This window comes from Phasianus colchicus, chromosome 2, assembly GCF_987193195.1.
Source record: "Phasianus colchicus chromosome 2, bPhaCol1.hap1.1, whole genome shotgun sequence".
NCBI classification, from domain to species: Eukaryota; Metazoa; Chordata; class Aves; order Galliformes; family Phasianidae; genus Phasianus; species Phasianus colchicus.
Genome location: NC_143437.1, coordinates 32,483,805 through 32,509,240, shown reverse-complemented (window position 1 = coordinate 32,509,240; position 25,436 = coordinate 32,483,805).

Below are 25,436 nucleotides of genomic sequence, written 5' to 3'. Positions count from 1 at the left end.
AAAACTTAATATGAGCCAGCAGTGTGGCTCAGAAGGCAAATGGTATCCTGGGCTCCATCAAAAGAGGAGTGGCCAGCAGGGACAGGGAGGTGATTGTTCCCCTCTACTCTGCTCTGGTGAGGCCCCGTCTGGAATACTGCATCCAAGTGTGGAGCCCCCAGTACAAGAAATACAGGGTAGGAGAGGGTCCAGAGGAGGGCCACGAAGATGATCAGGGGACTGGAGCACCTCCCCTATGAAGACAGGCTGAGGGAGCTGGGCTCATTCAGCCTGGAGAAAAGAAGGCTGCGGGTGACCTCATTGCAGCATTTCAATACCTAAAGGGAGCCTACAAACAGGAGGGGAATCAACTCTTTGAAAGGGTAGATAACTGCAGGATGAGGGGAAATGGTTTTAAGCTGAGGGAGGGGAGATTTAGGTTGGACGCCGGGGGAAATTCTTGACAGAGAGAGCGGTGAGGTGCTGGAACAGGCTGCCTAGAGAGGTTGTGGATGCCCAGTCCCTGGAGGTGTTCAAGGCCAGACTGGATGGGGCCCTGGGCAGCCTGGTCTAGCATTAAATGGAGAGGTTGGTGGCCCTGCATGTGGCGGGGGGTTGGAGATTCATGGTCCTTGAGGTCCCTTCCAACCCTGGCTGTTCTGTGAAAAAAAAAAAAAAAAAAAAAAAAAACTAGATTATCTCTAGAGGTCCCTTCCAGCCCCTACAATTCCATGTTTCATTTCTACACCAGTTAGGCCAGCATTGTGCCTGATAGGACTCATAGACAGAAAATATTACTCCTCACTACTTCTAATGAGCAGTTTTTTTGTTTACACTGCATCTCCCTCATGCACTAGAATTTCCTACTGAAGATTAATTGCCCTGGTAAATCCTTGGAGTTTTGACTGAACCCAGAAGAGGGTATGGCAGAAAAGGAAAACCCAGAGCCACACCACAAAGAGGTACACTTCAGTCTTGATCATGCTAAGCTGATGCTGCCAGTTCCCTTTGGCTGAATGGCAGCACTCCTATCAGGACCCAGGCAGCCAATTCTTCCTGGCAGAAAGAGGTGTAAAAAGTCACATCCAAGGCGGCACAGTCCTGCTGGCATATTATGACTTATTATTCTCCTTAGGTCAGCACCATCCAGAGAAGCTGGTACCTGCTTGAAGGTTCTCAGATACTCATGGGTGGTAAAGAGATTGGTAGGAGAGTAATGAGGTCGGGTGCAAAGGCTTTTTTCTGTGCCATAATGCAGTCTCTACTATATATAATCTCTATTTTGTTAGTATCTTCACCATAATTAGGAATAATTTATCATTCAAGCTCTCTTCTGCCATATATTTCTTTAATATATTGCTGTTTAAATTCTAGTTTTATGATGTGTTTTTCCTCAGGTGGAATTATAAAAAGCTGTAAAGCTACATAACAAAATAGAGAGCTAGTTCTTACCAAATGAAAATCAAAGTTTTCGTTTTGACCAAGGCAGTTTAAGAACTGATAAAATAATAATGCAAGTTCTTTCTTTTTCGACAGGCCAGATTTACCAGCACACCCTGAACACTTCGATCCTCTCCAGTCTCACAGAACAGCTGTAAACTCAGTTTAACCAGGCTGTAAAATTGAGTTTACAGCTGCTTTACATCACCACAATGGCTCAAAGCAGGCAGCACATACCAGCAAACGTGGGCCTAATTGTACACTAATGAACGATGAAGTACTTTAGAATGCAGTTTTCACTTTGGCAGAATGAAAAAGAAATCTTTATATGGAACAGATACGATAGAATTTAGCCTGGCTTTGCTCAAGGGGAAAAAAACCGTCCTCTTTTATTCTGAATGGACCATAATTAAGAAAAGCATCAGTCACAAATTATTCAAGGTTTGAAATTTAAAAGAGCTTTAAGAATGTATCCACTCTTTCTGAATATATTAGTGCCTGCTCAGGCTGGAGTTATAACAATTGGAACTCATTGTTTAATTATAAAATAATGGTCCAAAAAATCTGCTTATGTAAGCACGTGTTTCCATTAGGGAAGAAAAATCATTACAGAAAACAAGATAAAAAGTTAATGTTGCAAGTCTCATTATCTTTGTACAAGTTCATTAATGCTGAATATGTATAGAACAGTTGTTCTTAATTTGTAGTTATCTTGAAAAAAATGCTCACAGTATTTTTCAGTCTTTTTAGGACATTGCCATCGGGGCATGAATGTTATTTACAGAAGGAAAGAAATCTCTCTGCTAGGAATACAATGTTTGTTTGTTTGTTTTTTTCTTGCTGACTATTATAGAAAGCAAAAATACATTCTGATTTTTTATGAAACCAAATTGATCAAAATCTATGACGTTGCTTTAAATTGTTAGAATTAAAAAAAAAAAAGATACTCTAGATTACTTATTCCTGTTTGTTTATTCAATGAAACATGCTCAAATTGCACAAAAAAGTTGGGATGGGCCAGCTCACTAACAGAGAAACACATCTGTCTCCCAAGCATTTTGTCTTCAACAACGTTGGATATAATGGAGAATGGGACCCACATAAGTGAAGACCAATGCATCATTCATCTCTCCAGCTATTTCTGGAAGCCAAGAGATACCTGGATTTTCAGCTTGACTCTGCTTTCCAAAACTGATTAAAAAAAAAACTATTGTAGATTTAAATTCTATATTTCTGCTACACCTGGGCTATCCACAGACAGATTCCTGGTACATTTATGTCACCATTGGTCAGCAGAGGTAAGTGAGCATTCACACATTCAACCTCATCATCACTCAAGGCCTGTGAGATGTGCACAAGCCCTTATTCCCCATCTCAGCAGGCTTGTTATTATCTCAAGTCAAGGACTGTGCTACCTCAGATGCACAGCTTCTCCTTCACCACTAAGGAGCACAGAAAGCTTGTGATTGCCCTCATGCACACCATGTAAAATATAGGCAAATATCATATTGGTTTTTAAAACATAGTAAATCAAGAGAGATTTAGAAAAAGTCAGTTTAAATAAAGAGCCAGGAAAGTCTGGTCTTCAGGCAGTAAGATATTTAACCTTTTTTCTTTCCCAAGCATTAAAGCTTCCCACACGCTTTCACTGATAGTAATAACAGCTGCAGCAATAACAGTAATAGGAAAACAAAATATGAAACAAAAGGCAGAACAGAACTCAAAATACTTAAGTAGTACTAAGTCTCATGCTGAAAATTATGCACCTAAGAGGTACAATTTAGGAAATCATACTTAACGAACAGGAAGAAAAAATGAGGTTAATTCTTCAAGTGAAATACAGGTAGAACAATCCTGAAAACACTTTTGTCACTAAAACTCTAAGACTACAAAAGTGAATGATGAGTCACCTTGTGGCATGTCATTAGATTAAAACGCCCCTTCCCTGTAATAATGCTTTTATTTAACTCATCATACTAAATTTCATGGGAATCTCAATTCTTAGGACTAAAAAAATAACCAAAATTTATTTTCTGGGCTTATATAAAACCTTTTAACAAAAGCAGCTACTTCGATCAAGCAAAAAGCTTGTGGGCACTTCCATAGGAGATAATGCTCATATAATATTATAGCCGTAATAAAAGATAGTGGTTCAGAAGATGAACATTAATACTGCCTCCACTTTTCACACAGACCAAGACATGCTTTATTGTATCGAAGCCAGTCAAGGTGCAATAGAAAGATACTGTTAACAAATATGAGCAGTTCTCTTAATATAATTCTACATCCAGCAGAGAAAATCATCTTTCATCAGTCAGGAAGTTTGCAAAGCTGTCATATTATTGCTGCAGGAGCCTCATGGACCAGATTCTCAACTAGTATAAAAGTTTGTCATTGCCTCCATCTCAAAGGAGCAACCCCAGTTTACATCCAAAGAGGATTTGGTCCCTTATTTATTGTGACTATCTGTCTCTTTTAGTACTTCCACTACTGCCTGCATGGAGGAGCAGATTAACCAGGCGTCTCTGTCTGGGAGGATAAATGCACTTGAAGCTAATATATCTCTCAGGAAAGGCATATGCTTTTCTGGAGACCTGCTCCCAGAGACTAGATTAGTTTATGGAGGAGTATGCCAGTCCTAGTTTAGAGGACAGTTAATTTTTGGGTCAGCTTTCAGGTGTTTAAGGAGCAGTTCACCTCCCAGTAGTAGGACCTTGAGATAGGGAATGGGGAGGGAGGCAAAATAGTTACTAGAAGGAAAAAGGGAGAAAAAAGGACTGTGAAGTGCTAGTTCACCCCAGGACCACGTCAAGGCATGGTCACCTGCATCGTAAGCTGACTCCATATAGCTGAGCTCTCCTCCACTGCTCTGTGTGGCAAATGGGTGACTCAAGCTTTCCACAGAGCAATGTGGGGGCTGTCCCAAACTGAAAGCAGCAAGCAGGGCTGCTGGCGGGGTGGCCAGGATCACCAGGTGGGGATGAGAACTAGTGCTTGGCAACCATTTTTGGCCACCCAAGGGAGATGAGGAAGGCTGAGCACACATTGGTTTAGGCTTAACCCTGTGTTTGCTTTCAGGGAAATATGGGTCCTATGGGGATGAAGAATCATTACTATTCAGCATATAAAATCATGCTTATGACTGATACATGTAGTGATACCCAGAGAGGTCTTTAACTTACTCCAACTCTCCTCCGCTCAGCACATATACTCAAAGAAAATTAAAAATTGAATTGGTTATCGAAATAACTCAGGATCTGGGTCTCTGTGGGGTTAAGATGACTCAGTTAGTAATTAACCTCAAAAAATAAATTGGAGGACACAGACTGAGCATCTGGGACATTGGTCAGCTATTCTTTCCCTGGGAATAGGGACATATTTCCCCTTTAAACAAGTTATTTTGTGTGTGTCCATCATATGTGGACAAGATCCTCGTACAAATATCTGAAATCAGCTAGGAGAATGCAAACAAGGGACCAGGTGAGATGCTACAGAGAGAAATAATCAGCCAAACAGGCTAATTGTCAGCAAAGTGGACAGCTCTCAAGTGACTTCAGGAATATACGGGGACCAGTAGCAAAATAAATTAACTGATACACTTCTCAAGCAGCACAATAACAAAGAACAGACCACCAATAGCACAGATTTAATTCAAAGCCCAAACAGAACGGTTTTCATGAGCAGAGACAAATATACTGTTAGTGTGAAATCTAAAGGTCTTCCCCTTCTGGCGTGCCTTAGTTTCTACATTCCTTTGAACATGAAGCTGCAAGCTGTATAAGGATTGAAGTGATTTTGCATAGATGCAAGTTTTAGAGATATACGCCAGACAATTAAACACCAATGATATGTTTGAGTATCTACTGAAGTTTATAACTTCTATTAGACTGTTATAAGATAGGGGAAAAAAAAGTCATTCTCTCATGTAAATGAAGATAAATATTTCCCTGTTTTTCACACATTCTTAAATGTCTCGTTTTGTTAGAACATTATGTATGAAGTAGCTAGCTGAAGATTTTGTTGTTGTTTTGTTTCTTCTCTTATAATTCAGGATAAAATGCTTCCTTTAAAAAAAAAAAAACTGTATCTAATCATTTGTCTTTTATGGAAAAGAAATATGTCAGTCTAATCTAATTTCTGATAAAAGCAAGCAAACAGGCTGTACTAAAGAGATTTTTGCCCATAAAGAAACAGAAGTAAATATTCCAATTATGGCAGTCCTCAGGAAATCATGACATTTTATTATGTCTTTCTATTTATGTATTCTGAAAAGTAGATAAATTTAGTAAGGAAATTTTGCTGACCTACCATGCTGAATTTGTGTAATGAGACCAAAAGTGTTTGTTTTTCTTGTAGAGATAATATTAACATCACCTTACAAAAACAAGAAAAAGATCACTTGTGTTCATTTACTGCTATTCAAAGTGTGACTTATGAGCATACAGAATGATGGAGGATACCAAATTATGGATATAATCAGTAAGATTCTAGGATATCATATTTATAATAAACAGCAAAAACATTACAGTCATCATAGAATCACATAATCACAGAATGGCTTGGTTTGGAAGAGACCTTAAAACCTGTCCAGTTCCAACTGCCATGAGGGCAGAGGAGGGAAGAGGAGGATGAGGTTGCTATCCACCAGATCAGGCTGCCCAGGGAAGCGAGTTCTGACAAAGCAATAGAAGCATAATCTCTGCATTTTCCATATAAACGCATACCTGGGGTCAGACAGAAATAAGCAGAAGTCTATGTTTACAGATATTTATACATTCAAAAAATAAATAAAAGATTACACCAAAATACTGAGAGCTGTCTCTTAAGTGCAAGTAGGCAGTACACATGTGTAAGGGAGAAAAAGGTGATTACAGAACCTTTTCCTAGGATACAGGTGCTATAGAACAGGATGGCAAAAGTAACAGAATTGACTCACCCTTTCCAATAACTGGTAACTTCTTCAAAGGAGTGCTGTCTCAAAAAGATGTAACTCCCTTGGCTTCTAACCTTTAAATGATGAAGAGGAGGAGTGGATCCTGGTTCCATCACTTGCATCTGAGCTCCCTGGGTTAGCTCAGCTCACACCTGTTGCTCAACCATTGGTTCAGGCCACGACCTAGAAATTCCACTGTAACATGTTTCTGTCTTAGACAGTTCAACCTAGGAGACATTAATATTTGGCTTCTGCTTTGATATCTCTGCAGGGGGTGGCTACCTCTGACCTCACAACTCTGCCTCCTCACCCCTCTGCCCACAGAGATCAGCCTTCTACTGCTAGGTCCTTAATGCTGAGAACCATGATGATAGCTTGTACTGTGATTATGTTTTAGAGGTCAGGAGCGCATTGACATTTTTGGGATTTTCCCATTCCAGTTATACTTAATGTTCAGTTTTATTTCTGTAGATCTACGAATGATTCAGCTCTTATATAAAAGGAATATAGTAATTTGTCAGGACCCTGCCTTCATCCTCGGGGGCTAGAACTGCTATACCTTAAGGGAGAAATACAGGTGTTTGCTTAGGAAAGGAAACAATTGTGTGAAAAGTTAGACTGTAAAAAAAAAAAAAAAAAAAAAGAGGTTAAAGACATCAGTTTGAAACTGCTCAAAAGTTTCTCCAGAAATTTCTGGAGAAGAAAATAGCAGGCAGATGAACTAGTCAAAAGTGTATGATACTTAGATTTGTTACATAGTTAACCACAAGGATCTCACCCACTTCGCTTCTTCGAGACAGATGAAATCACTTAATACATACATTAGAAATGTCAAATGGATCATTCAAAAAACAATGGCCATTGTCCTTTTTTTTTTTTTTTTCTTTTTTGTCTTTCTGTGCTACAACATGAGACAACTGAGAAATGAGTCAATCCATCATAGCTTATACACCAGACTCCTAGGGCTTGCAGAATGCTCTGTAATTTGCGATTTGACCTCTTGGTACCTTCCTCTCTCTGAGGTTCTCACAGAAAAAAATGATGTGCCAATGAAGAGTGACACAAGATTCATCTTGTTTGACTAGCTAGGTCACATCAACAGTTTGGTTTAGTCTGCAGCAGTCTGTAATGTCTTGGAAAGATATAGTAAGGGTCTGGAAATATTTCCTGACAGTATCACCAGCAAAGCCACAAAACACTGCTATGTCTATCAGATGAAGTACTAAGCAATCCATAATACACATACTTGTGTGGTATTCTCTTGGCTCCCAGAGCAGAAAGCACAACAATATAAGTATATTTGATTAAAGAAAACAAAAACTAATCTGAATAGCATCCATTGCTGCACCGTGTATACATTTTTCCTCATGCCATAGGAAGATTGCTCCAGTGTAGGCAAAACTTTGGGTGCTATAGGACTGGTGTCATAACTTCCACGCTGCTGATGCTTGTGTCTTTCCAGTCCTTAGGTCCAGAGTGGGCTTGCTGAGCTACATGGCTGGCACTGGTGTGGCCTGCAGAGTTCTTCCGTGTCCATTGGGAGCTGCTCTCTCTGTTAGCACAGGGTCAAATGAGTTGGGAGTTTTAGTACACCCACTCACTCAGTATATCTACTAGCTCATCATTTCTGCTTAAGCAACCACTTCTATATCCAGCCATGATATATCCAGCCGAGGACTATTACAGTCTTCGAGTACCCATCCTTCCCAGACTCTTGCCAGGGTGCTCACTGATAACAATAACCTTTGTGGTAGTGTATAAGCCTCAGCCTTAGATTGCCAGTTTGTACATACATTTGGAAGGCAACAGTGGGAGTCACAGGGCATTATCAGCTCTTCCTGTCTACCTGTCTTTGCACTCCCTACCAGGTCATAAATTGATGTACTGAGTGCAGCTGCATATAACAGTGAGTCCTGTGACATCCTCTAGACACTCAGTGCCCTCACGCACACATTCACCTCACTCGCTCCTCTGCTATTTACCTTTGATTTATGGTCTGCTGGCAATCCACGTGGACCAGGATTGAGAACGTTACAAAGAGTGAATCAATTACAGCCTACTTGATCGATAGGCCACCTACTGTATTTAAAAGCAATTGAACTGTGAAATGATTCAGTAAACTGAGAAATTCTGTATGTTTAAGTGCTGGGTAATTATAACTAGCAATTATGGAAGAACAAATGTATATTAAACAGTGATGTGAATAAATGTTAAATTTCTAGCACTTCGAAGGTTTGTATTTAATTTTAATATTTATCATCAAATCTAAACATGGTATGAAAGAATCTCAAAGAAACACAAGTGAAAATAGCATTAAGTGTATTAGAAAAAAAAATCTAGTTTCTGAGAAAATAATACTAAAAATCAAGCTTTTCTATCTACTATTGAAAGTAAAGCTAAATAAGAAATACTGGGGAAATATATATGAGAAACTGTAAATATTGAAGAAAAAATGTGTCAAGTAAGTTATTTTTAGTATTTTGTGATAAATATGGAGAAACACATTAAATGCAGCATTTCTAGATTTTTATTTTTTTTTAATATTTTAGGATGGAGTAAAGATGATAACTCATGTAGTAGCCTTCACTGAAATCAGTGATTCTAGTCAAACCAGGAAGAAAAATGATAATATCTTAAGCAGAAAAGAATATTTAGAAGAGTCCAGATTATATTTAACTGTTAAATGGAACTGGGTAAGAAATCACAAATAAAGGCTGCTAAGAAACTGAATATGCTGTCAGTACTACCATAAACCTAAGCCTTCTTCTCCTTCATATTCCACCAAATAAAACTGGTGACATTTCTGTCTCTCAGATCCATTTACTACACAAGGAGGGCTGCTGAAAAAGTATCCCAAATGTCACCTCAAGAAAGAATTACGTAATTACTCCTTTATCAGACAAAACCTTGATGGAGCAGGAGCATGGAAAAGAGAAAATATAGAAAAACCTGATCAGAACATCTACTATCCAAAGCACTTATATTCACCAATGCAGGCCTCTCATCAGCTCCTGGAGGAAGAGGAATATTATAAAATTAACTTTAGTTAATCCCTAGTTCCCTTTGCAGTCACAGAGGAGAGGCTGTCTGGTCCAGAACCCATGTGGCACCGTGGGCATTCAATCCAAAATCCTGCAGAGGCTGTGGGAAGAGCTCCAGGATACAGGGAAGGCTACAGCCCTCCTGATCTCACTCTTCCCTCTTTCACCTCTCAAAGGATGTTTTTCACATCTCCCAACATAGTCGTCTTGATTCATGTCATCTTATTTCAGTATGAGGTATTTAACAGCTCTCATGAAGAAGTTGCCACCTGACGGTGTCACTGACCAGCTTCAGAACACAGTTGGTCAAATCTCAGAACTTTGGATTTATTGGAAATAGAACACTATTTTGAACAACAACAAAAAAAAATAAATAAAAATAAAAATCTGAAATAAGCTATCAAAGTGTCACTGATGCCCCAATTTCTGTTTCAAATGGCCCGTCCCAAGTTTCAACTGTAGTTTCACCCTGCAGTTTCAAAAATTCATCCAGTTCTTTTTTTTTTTTTTTTTTTTTTTCATATTTGCATTGATTTTATTGAAACATCAATAGTGGGAGCACACAATGTGTCATGTAATTATCTTATTATGTTTACTTCTGGGCAAATAATTTAGATGCTTTACTAATAATGATTTACTATCTTCTATTCAGGTGTAGAATTCCTTCCACCTGCATTGCATTTACAGCTTCTGCAATAATCAGAGTTTTTCTCCATCAGGAAAAACCTTTGCTGGGACAGATTTCTAATTGTCTGTAGAAACTTCCTTTATCCTAGCATGTAATTATTCACAGAAGTAGTATCATTGTAGAAGTCATTGTGACTGATGGCATGATCAACAGAAGAGAAAATCACAACTGGGCTACAACTACTGCCTGAAATTTAATATTTTGAGCCCCTTAATCTATGCCAAATTCAGCAGGAGGTGGAGGGCCTCAGCAGTATCAGAGCTACTCATCATTTCCCAGGTAGAAAGAGTCAGTCGTCTCTTGACACACGTGAAAGAGATTGTTTAATTCCTCCTCACAAAAAAAAAAAAAAACACATCGTTATTAGATAGGCATATGAATTACCTAACACTAAAAAAAAAAAAAAAAGACTTAAAAGAACACTCAGAAAAATGGACTATTTCCCTAGCTTTGGAAAGCTACTGTGTAGTCTGTGAATTTCAATACTTGATGCAGTCTGTACAGTTCCTTGGTATGCTGTTGCTTCAGAAAACAAGACTAATTTCCCTGTAGCCCCTCATACAGATTTTGTAGTATCACTACAACACACCCCTTGAGCAGAAATCTCTCTATAAAAGTACACAGAATTATTGTCTGAGAGGTTTTTTTTATTATGATGATTATTGTCTGCTATGCATCTTTAAAGTATATTATGTGTTTGCTTTCCCCAGTGCACAATGACAGTACTGATCTGTCCAGTACAATCAATAGCCCATGAGAAATGTAATTGAAGATCACTTTAGTGTGTGTTGGGGGAAGGATGGAAGAGTCACAGATGTTGGAAAGTGATTTCTTAGTCTTTTTTTGTCCCTTAACAAGAAGCAAATACCCTTTCTGTCTAGCATAATAATTTGTCTAATGTGCATTTGGTAATGATAACAAGGGAGAAATGTTTAACCTATGGTACTGTACTTTGCACTCAGAATAAATTGCCTCTTTAAAATGTGCTTGTATAAACTGTGAATTTAAAATCTCAGTCTCTGTGAACAGTTCCTCTGATACTGTGTTCATGTTAGATGAAAATGTCCATTAACTCTCAGGACATCTCTTGGAAGCTAATCCCTGTAGGGATGAAACTCAGTAGAGGCTAACAATTCTGCACGTTTGAGCCACTCTCAACACTGGGGAACTTTAAACCCACAAATATTTACAACCTGTACAATCCAGGATGCTTTACATTAGTCTTCTCTTGTAATACTTTCAAATTCTGCCTTCTTCATATTCTAGTCAGTTTACAGGAGCGGGAGGAACCAACGTCATTAAAAGTCTGTGTAGCCTCCATGTTCTGCCACATAGCAGAAGTTGTCTTGTATGTGTATGCAGGAGTTAATTCGAGGAAAAGCAGCATTTTTCTGCTGCCTTACTTTTATCTCTCTCTCTCTGAAAATAAATGGATTACTGCAAATGTAAAAGATTATAACAAATGTCATACCCATATAATGTGCACAATCGTTTCTCGAGACAAAGGAATTTATGTATCCAGGTGTGCCTTGAAACATCAGTCAGAATGATGGTACTTTCAAAAAGCTTTGTTCACTCTCATAGCTATACATGACAGTACTTAATGTGCTATTTATTGACAGATATTTCTGTGTCTGAACAGTAGTATTAAAATCATACCTTCTCAAGAGCAGGTTAGTGTGGAAAAGTGATTCACCTCTGGCAACATTTCAAAACACACTGCTAATTACCAGAACTATGTTTTGACTAGGAGCAATGCAGGAATCCTTTGCAGAAACCTGGCTTTTTAGCGAGACAGACCACTATGTCATTTCACTGCATTTGAAGAGATTTTAAATGACAGATTTGGTTCGGAGAAGGTGGAGATAATACTTCAGGATTTCAGGAGAAGACTGTGATAACCGCATCAGCAAAAGCAAAGAACACTTAATTGACAATGAACCTCAGTACCTATTACAAAACAAGATTTCCTTAAATCAATTTTGTATTTCAAAGGGTTTCAGTCAGTTTTCCAATAAATCGCATTTGGAAAGTAACAGTTCAAAATCTATAGACACTGCCCCAATGATTCTGCTTAATGTAATGGAAATTGGCTGTAAGTGTCCAAAGAAATACTTCTGAAGATTTAACTTTCACTGTGCAAATGAATAGTCAAGGTTACATAGAAATTCAGTTCTGTGTCATAATTATTTTTCACTACCCACATTTTCCTATGAATTGTACTTCTTAGAGGGATCAGAAAAAGATACTTTTAAGCATTCATCCCTCAAGACAGATATTTCAGGTACTCAGAAAAGCTCACCATAGTTCCCAGCATTCATGTTGTTCAGACAGTTGTAGCCAAGGAAATTGACCTTGAAGGAAGGGAATTGATAGGACAAGGGGGAATGGCTTTAAGCTAAAAGAGGGGAGATTTAGGTTAGATGTTCAGAATTCTTTACTCAGAAAGAAGTGAGGAGCTAGCATAGCTGCCCGGAAAGGCTGTGGTTGCCCCAGCCCTGGAGGCACTCAAGGGCAGGTTGGATGGTGCCCTGGGCAGCCTGAGCTGGTGGGCAGCAACCCTGCCCATGGCAGGGGGGTGGGAACAAGATGATCTTTAAGGTCCCCTCCAACCTAAACCTACGATTATATGACCTGAAACATCCACATCATACTTTACTAGTGGACAGTTGTGGTAAGAATAATCTCATTTTGGGCCAGTCAAAAGTGGTTACTTAAATATTTACAAAAGGGTACCATGGCTGCAAGGTACCCTTTAATGACAGTTTCTGTTTTTTCACTGCCACTCTACCCTACCAATCCCACTTCTGAGAGATGAAAAATGAGGTTTCATATATCCTTATAATATGTTTTCAAGGTCTCTTACACATCCAAGTTTTCCTAATTTGCAAAGAGCCATTACTAAATCTCCTAAATTATCTCTTGTCCTATAGAATCTTAAGAAGCATTATATACTTCAGTAAATTCCTGATGAGGTTCCTTTCCCCGCCTTTCAAATGTCAGTCCCAAGGCCCCATGTAACATCTGCTGAGTAACTGAGAATCAAGAGAGCTTGCTCTGCTTTTCCAGACTGTAGAGATTATAGGTACATCCATGGAGTTTCTCAGAAGGAAACAACTCTGTTCTCAGCATATAGTTCAGAGATGGTGGTTTCATGCTTGTGAAGCTCAGAACTGAACCTAGATTTTGGCCCAGTTTTCTGAGATGAAACACTATGATCCTTTCTGTATGTGCAAGCTGGCTTCGTTCTTGCTCTTAAAATCTGCTTTAAATTTATGTGACTTTTTGCAATACCCCTGCCCCTTGTAATTTGATAAGACTGAGGCAGTTTTAATAGCACATCCCTAACTCTTGTTTCTAAGAGCATGTAGTTTGTGTTTACCTCAGGGAGCAATGCCCGAGCTCATTTACAGGAGTAAGTAAACTAGATAAAGTCTGTGAAAGTGATCAAAGGAGAATAAATCTCTTTAAAAGCATAAATCAGTCTCCTGGAGATTGTCCTTGTAGAGCTTAAAGATGAAGTGAACAACTGAAAGTGAAGACTTCAAGAGCTGGAGCGGTTCACCTGTGTTGCAAAGAGTTTCTAATTTTGGACAATTAAATAGCAACAGCAGGGCCTGAGATGCCTATAAAATTGTCCATTCCTTACACTTTTTCTCAAACTGCAAATAGTTCAGAAGTGCCTCAGTTCTGTGAGGAGTAGTGGCCTTGAAATATCCCAAAAAACAAATGATGTGTTGGGTATTTCTGATGAAAGTTCTACCCCAGAGAGAGTTATAACATTGGTGAGTAGAGGGTGTGAAATTTGCAGCTTCTTTTGCCTATGGGTTGTCATCTGTCTTTTTTTTCTTTCCTTTTGGCCGTTCTTTAGAACAGTTTGTGTGCCCTTTTGGTTGTCGCTGAGGCCCTGGCCCAGGTGTTCGCACATGCAAAGCGTTAGAGGCCATAGGAATACTCAGCTTTTCTGAAGCTATCTATGCTCAGTGTGACAGCCATCAATACGCTGATATACTCAGCCCTTTGTGACAGCTAAATCATCCAATTTGCCCATCATTTAATTAATTTAAGAATCATAGAATCATAGAATTACTCAGGTTGGAAGGGACCTCAAGCATCATCAAGTCCAACCGCATTAAGATAGCATTCTACACCTGCACTACTTTACTCTTTCAGGATTTCCAGGCATGACTACTGAAAAACACAGCAAAACAACTGCTCCTGATGGACCAGCAAAGGCTGAAAGCTCTTCCCTGAAAAAGTTCTGCTCTGACTGCCCATGTGGAGATGGGGAAGAAGAGGAAATTGTACTCCTGACTGTCTCTAACAATGTCCTGACCAAGTCCAAGCTGTAGAGATTTGCCAGTCATGATCAAGTTCAATTTTTGCTTAACCAGTCACCCCAGAAGAGGTTTGATCTTTACTCAAATTACACAAAACTTATTTTTAAGACCAAGTGATAACTGGTGCTTTATCTTTGGCCCTTTACTAACATACCCAGAGTGCTATTTGTGAAATGCAAATCTGTGAGTCCTGGTGTTCTCTATGCCTTCTTTTCCCTGTGTATAACAAAACCCGGTGGTCGCCTTGCCTGCTGGTGCATTGCGCTCACTGCAACACACATCCACTCATGAAAGGTTCTAAAAGATAAGGAATGTATTTTTTCCACACAGGAAGTTTCTGCAATTATAGGATCCTGGTGAGGAGGTTTCATGTCAATTAAGGACATCCTGTTGCTTAATGTGCAAAATAGATGCTGTTGATAGTCTACTAAATATACTTAAATGGCAAATTTGCTGTAAGCTAATTAATGATGGACGTTAAGACCACCTAATTAATTGCAAAGGAGGAGTTATGCCTAGGGAAATCTGAGAGTCTTTGAGTTTCTTGTTTTGCAGCTAATTAATTTTTAAAAGTACTATCTGAGAATAACTGAGAAACGTGACAGTAAAAATCAAAGTGATGGGTTTGAAACAAAGCCTGTCAGAGGGAGACAAGTGTGACACCATGGAGACAAATTACCTACTAAGCAAGATTAGGTTGAAATATTATTACCAAAAAAGTAAATTGAACTTTGCAGGTAGTAAACTGTCTGCTTTGAAATGAAGGGAGTTTGTTCACAAAAACCAAGTTAAACAAAGGTATTATCTAAAATAAAATACATAAAGAAATCTCAGATATGACTGACAAATCTGGACAATCTTTTAACTAAGAGGGAAGTTCTGGAATTTCATTTAGAGGTGAACTGCAAAAGAGGGAAAAATGTGAATCTGTTCTGATTTGTAGTCAGTGAAAGAGTTTAATCCTTTAATGAAGGATTCATTCAGCTTCAAACATCATTCCCAGTCTATCCTGAAAGTCTCAACTTCTATTTGAAAATCAATAGTAATAGTGGTGTGACAACAGAAATGTAGAGGAATTTGATTGAGGTAGGAAACACATATTTCAGATTTGTTTTCAACATTAGGAAAAATATGTAAGTTTTGATGCACAGCTTTCTTTCAAATACAGTTTAAAAAACTCTCAGTGCTTCATTTGTCACAGAGAAGTTCTGTTGCAAACAAGTAGGATCAGGGATGACGTTTCTGGCATTTCTAAATTAAAAAGTAAAATACAAATGTATTTTAAGCATTGTTTCCTCCATCCAACACAGATAAATTATAAAAAGAAAAAAAGGCAACCACCTTTTCCCCGAAGATTTTCTGTAGAACCCAATAAATATAGTCATAACATATTGCTCTGCCCAGACCTCTAGGAAGATTAAGTCCACAGATTAAGCTCAACTGTAAACCACAGTGGACATCTGGGTGCTAGCACCAAATACCCAGGGACCCTGGTGGTGCTTGTACTACAAATCTCAGCAGTACCTCAGTCAAAACACGAAATTACTTGGCTCTTCCTAGTGCCTTGGGGCAAGCAAGAGAGGGTTTTCAAAAACCTCACTGAAATTTCTTCCACTTTCCTCGGTATTTATACAGCGCTCACAAGCACAACCTCTGATCCCTCGGTCATTTACTTGTGCCCCAGCCTCAGAGCAATTTAGCCCTTACATTTAGCCTCTGAGTAATTAAATCACACTTCTACTTCCCTTTTAGTTCCCCCATGTGTCTTCAAACTCCAGTGCATCTTCCGTAACATACCAAGAATGAAAAGTCTGGCTTCATCTCATCTCTGTGTCACTTAGAAATATACACACTCTCTTGTGAGAAAAATATTCATAGGCATTACACTGTCTACCTTCTGCCCCACACTTCCTCCACCTTCTCCTGCAGCAGTGCTACAGGGATCCTCAGAGATTCCCTCTCATCATGCCCAATTGCTGTGAAAATCTTCCTCCTGCAAAAAAGACACATGGTTGCCCTGGGTATTTTGAATCAGCTGGTGCCACACTAACCCCTGCTTTTATGCTGCAGATAAACCAAACTGTTCTTGAGAACCTACCTACTTAACATCCCATCTAGAAACCAGGCACTCCTCTTCTTCAATTTGCTGCTTGCTTCTTTGTCACTCGTGAAAGTCTTATTTCTCTCTGTCCTGAATGCCTGTCATATTGAAAGTAACTGCATCAAGATAATGGCCTGCCTTGGATTTTCAAATTTTATCTCCGTCCTTTCTCCAGGCTCAAGCACTATGACTTAATCAATGAGTGGATGTAAATCCAAATGAGTTCTGCTTTTTTTTTTTTTTTTTCCAGTAAGAATCCATGAATAGATAAAATAAAATTAATTTTCCTGAAAAACATGGGTGAAATCAGCAGATTAAAGAAAATGAAAAGTAGAGTATGCAGCTTTCAATAAAGGGATGCCTGTTTGTAAAACATGGAGAAAAAATTAGAATTTGCAGCTAGAATATAAGCAAATAAATTACAAAATGCTGTCCGTATAACCTATAAACATGAAGACAGACAATGACTTTCCCAATTCAAAAGAGAGACTAAAGGACTCATTTTTGTTGACAATTTTTTTTAAGAGCAGCTTGAAATGTATGGGTGAATGTGAGCAGATGGAGAACTTTTTTTTTTTTTCCTGTAGTGGTCTGCACAGCAATACAGTAACTTTGCAAATTAACCAATGCCAAGATTTTGAAAAATATTTGAGGACTCAGAGATAGCAGAACTTGCTAGGATCCCCAATCCTCTCTTAAAGACCGACTTAGAAATCTTGGAGCAAAAGAGCTTTCTCTTGCCACCTTCAAACCTGATATGGCTCAGTGCATGATGTAACTTCACTGCTGCAAAGCTAACTCACAGATTTACTGTGAAGGGTAAGACCTTCTTTGTCCCCACATAGAAGTGCACAGAGTGGGGAGAAGCCATCTCAAGGCACATGAGAGAACTGCACAAACCCCTGCCTCACCCACAGTTGTGACTTATAAGTACCACTCTTCCCTTATTTTAAGGTATCCTTTAAATGCAGGTGAGCCTTGAAAAGTAGGAAACATATGGAAAAAAAAATATACTAAGTGATCTCCAGGTTAATGATGGACATATAATGCATATACATGAAGAAGGGGAGGGAACCCTTGTGTCACCTAAACTGGGAGCCAGCCTCCTAAAAAGCACGTTTTCACAAGACATCTCCCATAAGTAAGAAAATGCTGTCTGACAAATTACATTAACCTTCCCCAGCACAGTCATATGTAGAGGCTGTCAAACATTCTGTATAAAGTGAGTATGCTGAACAAGAAGTCTCATAGTCCTTAACAGGAAAAATGAAGCTTTTCTGAAATATGCTTGTGGGGAAAAAAAAAACAAAAAACAAAAAAACAGGGATTGTGTCTATTAAGAAATTATGTTTTTTTCTGCAGAAAATCCAAAAATGTGGTGACAATATGTTTTTCTTCCCATCATTTTTTCAATTTCTGCTTCTTTTTTTCGGCTATAACAATGTATTTTTAATACCAGGATTAATATAATGGCTCAGTTTAATGAACTTTTCTCAATAGTAATCTCACACAGTGCCAAAATATTCGGTATTCCTGACCATTGCACACATATCAGTTATGTTCCATTATGCATGCTTAAAAATTTGATTCCCTGATAACTGTGTATGCAAATACAACTGTATTAATAGATTTATTCAAATGTTACCTGGATTTGCTGTAACATCACATTGCTAGATAGTGTTCTACCACAGAAAAGATAATGCTGCACTAATAATTGAATCAGCTTAGAAAAATAAAGATAGATCACACATGAATGTGTTCACATTATTTTTTTCCTTGTCATTCCATATATCTTGTGGAAGAAAAAATAACTATTCATATGGACATGTACTGGCATTCTAAGGAAACTGTTTTATGTAAACTGAAATAAGGAAAAAGAAAATCCCAAGGTTAAACTTCAACACTGAAAATGGTCTGGCAGTCAGACATCTAAAATCAGATAAAATCTCATCACTGGTTCATCAGATCTGTAGTTCCAGCTGCTAAAGTAAAAAATAACCTTTTCTGAAAATAATGCCTCATGCAATTGCCATGATGAGATGGTATTTCATGCTACTGAGGCAGGGATCAGTCCAAGCAGGTTAGTGGCATCATCAGCAAACACAAAATGCACCATAATATGATGTTCACATGATATCAGTTTTAATTTATATTTGGAAAAAATAAAAATAAAAAAAGAAAGAAACAAGGCTAGTAATGTGGTCAGGGCCAAAATTACAAAAGAAGGCTGAATAGATTTGTTTTCTGCTACAATCTCATTTTCATTCCAGCTTTAAATCCAGTGGGAATCTTTGAATTGACTTTGATGCCTGTTTCAGTAGTATTTAACTGTCTAATCTAATTCCTTTTAAATATATATATATATGTACACAGACACACATATATATACATCTATACATGTGTGTGCTGTAGATCTACAAAGAACTGTAAAGTAATAGAAAGACAGATGTAAAACTGCATTTTAGAAAATAAAAATATAAACTCCTGGAAATAAGCTTGCCTTTTTGCTACCTGTATGCTATCAGAAAAGCAATCTAGTTGCACTTTTTTTCTATATTTTCAGTGCTTACAGTATACTGTTCTCATTATAGACTGGTAGTGTGCTGGGAATTAAGCCTATGTTACACACAGACAGATGTTATTTTATAGAGTGTCATTCAACATAATGGTACCAGATTTTAGCACTTAGCCTGTATCCCAATTACCCATTATCAGTTTGTGTAGTTGGGAAACAGGTAAACAACTACTGTGCAATGTAGCAGTTATTTCAGGATAGCTTCTTCTCCAAATCAACGTGATGGGAAGCTTTTCCATGGTTGGTAACAGCTATTTTAAACAAAAAGTTTTGATCAAGCAAGGAATAAACAGAAAACATTTGAGTCTTTCTACTGGGCAAAGCTCCCCTTCCTACCTTTTTTTTTCCTTTTCAGTTCATCATGAAGCAAGGCATAAAATTCAATGCGAACACAACTTATACAAAGAGACAACTGAAGACAAGCATTCAGAATATCCTGATAGCATTGTTTGCTGGTCGTTTGCATTCATTCCTGGCTGGTTTTGTTTGTTGTTTGTTTGTTTTAATGTTTTATTCTTTTTTTTTTCAAATCAACATAATGTAGCCAGCTTGCATCACAGTTCTGTCATAAAGACCTCCTACGTCTGGAAAACCCTTATATTCAGCACATCCTCTGCCAATGTGCAGAAGCAAGCATCTGCTATGCACCTTTTTAACAGTAGCATGTAAATGTTATGAAGTATCAGAGAATGATACGCAGTTATTGTTCTTTTCATTTTCATAGAATCATAAAATTGTTTGAGTTGGAAAGGACCTTTAAAAGTCATCTAGTCCAACTCCTCTGCCATGAACAGAGACATCTACAGCTAGATCAAGTTGCTCCTGTTTTGTTATGGTACATTTGCAGATGGAACTTTTTTTTCTTAGAAGTCTTAAAAGAATCCTAAGCAAATGTGTAAGAGAAACTTGGAAGAGCAGAGCTGTTCGTCCAGTATCATAGAGGAGAATTCAATGATGCCAAGTTCAAGAGCCCCAATTTTGGAGCAGAAAAGGAAAGACTTCCCAAGCATATTTTTGACAATCGTTTCATATTTTAGGACCATGGTAAGAGAATTAAAATAGCGAAAATCTTCTACAAGAGTTTGTTTCCAGTGGGCCTGAACAGGGAGCCTGCCCACTCACTCCTTCCTGCTGTTCACAATCCCCACACAGGGAACAGGGCAGAGATGAGCCCTGGGGCAGTCTTTTGCTCCAGGGCCAGCTTCATTCTGGCAGAAATCAGCAAATTAGCTCCTTGCAGGACTCAGCAAACAGCACTGACCTTTTGGTTCTCACTAACTGCTTTTGAACAGCAGCTTCATTAGCAACTGGATCCTTCCACAGGTGGAATACTCTTTTTGCATGTACATACACACATTTGCTTGCAATCAAAGTTGCATCCCTTGTGAAGAAAGACATTTGCTCAGAAAGATGTTTGTTTTCCTTGTTCAAGTTCTCCTACAGTTTCTTAATTCTGGAAAAACGTCAAAAGCGTGCTCAAGGGGATCATCTTTCTACATGAGGCTTTTTTGCTTTTTTTTTCTAACTTGATTATGTTTTTCCCTTTTTGTAACATTATTTGGCTCTGAGAAAACAGAGTTATTCATGTATTAGCACAAATAAGGCCTTATCAAGCTGTTCACCAGCTATTAATAGTGAACAACAATGACAACGTGCAAAGCGTATGAGCAATGCTGAAGAGGCTCACCCTACTAAGTATATACCTAAGCTTGACAATATGCTTCAGAAACAGGAATTTTCTCTGAGGAGTTAAGCCCCCAGAAAAAAAAATAAAAAAGGCTGTGAAGGCTGGAAGAAGGGCTGAATCACCAGAGTGCATAACTCAAGCCTTAATGCAGCCATAGAGAACATGAGGAATGGACACAGTGGACAATACTGCCCCTGTCATAGGCAATACCATGGCTGCAGGACCACGTGCCATTTGCATTTCATGACTATGGATCCAGAGTCAATTTGAGTTGGACAGAAGTATAGCAGAACTGAATATACAACCAATGGCCCCTTCTTTTGGCATGAGACACTCTAACTGATAGATGATCCTTTAGAAATAGAACTACTGAATAAAATATGCAGAGGTAAGTTTTCCTTCTCTTCCTCTGTTTCTCTTACTTTCTCCCCACTGGGTAGTATGTCAATAGAACTAAGGTTTTCTTGAAGATTTTCAATCCCTAACAGTTGCATTTTGAAGACGTAGGAACAGAGACCAGGAATCTTATACATTCCCTCTTCAGCCACAGCTAAGAGACTGGGACAAAATGTGAAACCGGAGCCATAAAGATTAGATATGGAAATCAGGCAGGCAACGAGCACCACCTATATAACCAACCAGGCAGTGTATGTTATAGGTTCATTTATCTCGATGGCTTTTTTTGAGACAATAGTCAGAGAAAATAGCTTTGTTGCAATGATGTGTGGATCCATTACGTACTGTATCTAATTTCAATATTCTCAGATAAAATATCTCTCATCTTTACCACTCATTTATGGTCCAAATTCTCCTGAGTCAGCCTGTGAGATATGTTGATATTTCTAGTGGCAAGCTGACACTAAAATAATGAGTACTCTATAAAATGGTAAACAACATACTGTGTTTCGTTTTGTTTTAAATTTAAAAAAAAGTACTTCAGTCCACTGTCAGTCTATCACCTTTCATAATAACTTCGATCTATTTTATACCTCAGTCAAGTTGGTGGGTATGTGTACTGAATAATTTAACTTTGCAAGAATACATTGCAATTTTGCTCACAAGACTGGGCTTTTTTTAACACATTGTTTTCTGGCCTTCTATCTAACTTCATAAAATATCATAATTTCCCTCAGGTATAAGTATCCTTGTTTTGGAAGTCATTATTATTGTTTACTGTTGAACAATAGTTCCTAAAGCACGACTCTTTACAGTCAATGCCCAAAATAAAAACACCACATAAAAACTCAGTCCTGATTTACAACTGTGGAAATCTTTGTACTAGTTTATAGAGGACTAACAAGAAAATTTTGCTGCATCAGAGGGAAAAACTGTTTTTCTATGAAATAATGAATGTTATACACTATCAAAAGCCTTATGTGCAGGACTTAACTGGAAAAAAAAAAAAAATAATATTAAAAGCATTTTAAACTTAATCAAACAAGAGAATAAGGCAGGCATTACCCTCTGTTTTGTCTCATACTCTTTTACTAGTCCATCCCTGTACTTCTCTCTCTGATGATGGTCACCAGCAAGGAGATCAGAATACAGCATATATGTGCTGGCATACTGTTTCTGAGAACTGATGAAAGCCAAATCTCCCAAAAGCACAAGTGTAATGTGCACATCTTTGCCTTCACTGTGTCCAGATAACTTTGCCAAAATGCAGCAGAACCATCCAATTTGCTGAAATACCGTGTATTTCTGCCACATCTCATGTCTTGAAGGTAAATTATAATGTTCCCTCACAAATCTGTTCGTTCCATTGTTTGGGAATACAGCCAAGGCTAAGTAACTATCTTTCTTCATTCCGTTCAGAGTTTCAGAGTTTGATTCACACCTCTTCTCATCCATTTTCTGGGTTATTTTCATTTCTACTAGTCTATTTCCACATACTTTTCTGGCAATAGGCACTACTGGTTGCCAGTTAAGTTCTGGCTAACTCTACTGATTAAACATTCCAGCTCCTTATCCACATTTTTTTTTTTTTGGTAGTGTGTTATAAGTTGATAAGCATCAGAAGTCAACATTTATCAGCTGGGGATACCAGTTAGCAAACATTTCACAATACTTTTCTATTCCTGTATTAGTAATATAAAAGAGAATGAATCCTTTCAATCGTCAGTGTATCTATCACAAATGTCCTTTTTTGGGCTCTAAAACTCCATCTTCTTTGAGCAGCAATAGAAGGAGGTTAATAATGAAGGTAGTTGTGATAATCACATGATTCTCCCCAGCCTCGTATTTCAAAGAGCTCAGCCTTACATAAGACACAACCTATTGGGTTCTCCATGGATTGACCCCAAAATAACACTCATACTGCGCCATTATTTCCAGCTCCAGTCTGATCAAAAATTCTGTCTCAGATGATGTAAATATGCCAGACCATGAAGCAGCGTATCCTGGGAAGAAATTCATGTCTTGTTCAGCTATTCTAGCTTTGAGGGAACAGCAAAATTCTGCCAGAAGAACAGGCAGATAACTGAGAGCAGTTTACATTATACTTGGTTAAAATAGCCTGCAGTGCTTAACCATGCACTCAAATAGAAATGTATAAGCTAAGATAAGAAGTGCTTTGATATAAGACATTTTTTCCCCAGATTTAAGCAATAAGTATCATGAGCACATACCAGTTAACAATCCCTTCTGTTTATAGGTCCTAAAACTAGTAGCTGAAACAAATTTCTCCTGAGGGAACAAAAGAAAGTGTGATGTACATGAAAAAGAGTATGGCACAGCAGGTCTGGACCTTGCGACAAAGTTCTGTATAACACAGCAGGGTGCTTCAATTTTTTTAAAGTTGTATTTCAAATCAGTTTTGCTGAGTATGATGCAACTGTATACACTTACTGTGGAGGGAGGGTGGTTAATTTCATCCAGTATAACTTTATACAGGAGATATATTTGGTCAGTTTATTCTGATGATGGTACTAATCTGAAGAAAAACTGCACGTTTAAAAATGATTTGATAAGTAATTAAGATGAGAGAGCTATTAAAGGAAAAAATAGGAGAGAATATCAGAAAAAAATTCCCAGATAGTGAGATGTAGTAGTCTGTGGAATAGGGATAAGGTGGAAATTGCATTGTTTGAAATTTTTAAAAACTATCTCCACAAAATATAAGTGAACCTGTAATTGGCAATGATCTTGCAATGATCAGAAGACAGACTTCTCCTTCCGTAACATTTATACTTGTTTACTATTTTATGTATTATTCTCACCACCTTGTTCAGAGTCTGTCCTGACCAGGTGTACTCAAGCAGCTGCAAAGTTCAAGAATGGCATCACTCAGCTGCAACACCATATTAAGCACTTCCACTGTTAAATTCACCACTGGCAATGGCTTAAATGGCAAATTCCTATGGCCAGACTCAAAATATCATATCTACTACACCCGAAAAAAGAAAGGTGTCTGGAATATTCAGTCCCCCATTAAGTTTAATTCCTGTGGGGGGGGAAAAAAAAAGGATAGCAAGAACACAAGCAGTATATACCGTTATATACCATAATGAATAAGATAGTACAAAAATTTGGGACAACATATTTGCTTGTTTATTTTCCAATAGTACAAAAGCTAAAATTGGTACAAAACTGGTTCTTAAATTTAGGGGGAAAAAAAGGAAAAAAAAGAAGAAAAAAAAAAGATGAATAAGAGTATGAAACATCTAGGCAGTCCTAGAAAATAGAACAAAAATCAGTGGTGGGGAGTAGTTAGTATTCACTATTTGACTTACAACTGACCTAAAATGCAGTACGTTTAACAATGATTTATGATAGTGATTTATTCAGTGCTTTCAAGAATATAGACAATGCAAAAATTAACTGTACCTTTAAAATTTACAACATACTTTAAGGAAAAAGTAAGGTCATGCACTTATGGACAGACTCCTGTTAAGGACACAAGAATTTTCTATAGTTTTGCTTCTGTAAGACTGATGAACGAATATAGTATCAAGATATTTTAACATTACCTAAATTCACCTTCAAAAACAATACAGGAATCTAATAGCTTGACTTTCACGTGCTCTGGTAACTTATCCAAAGAGCTTGTGGTGGTTCAGATGCTTTCATATACTGATGCCATCAGTTGGATCTCTTGAATAGATTTTGCTGTCAGTCTGAACAAAATTATGGAATAACTACTTTGTAATGAGCTGGCTATTCACCCATTTAGTAATTGTAATTCTTCCTGTATGAATTGGCAATAGAAAACTGAGCATGATGTTCACTTACTGCAGTAGGAGAAAATTGGCCATCTCACAACATGTTTGGCTTTCAAACTAGACTGCCTAAGCCATCCCAGAGCACCTAGGAGTGCAGTTGAATAAAATTAAGCTATTGCTAAACATACAGTGTTTGAAAAAAGTCAAAACAGAAATATCTCTCTATGAATTATCTAAAATTTAAAAATGGAAAACAGGCATATGTCCACTGCTTTTTAATGCCAACTTCCGTAAGTCCTATACTCACATATTAGTTGAGGTAATTAAGCTCAATCCTCTCCTGCACCTGAGAGAGAAAGGAGACGCTGGGCAATTGGCTGTGTTTCTGAGCCAGACGCACCGTAGCCAGAGTTAGAATTATGTCCAAGCAGCTTCACCTTCCCCTGATGGCTTTCAAGCTTTAATGGACCTTGCACCAGTACAGGGGGCTCA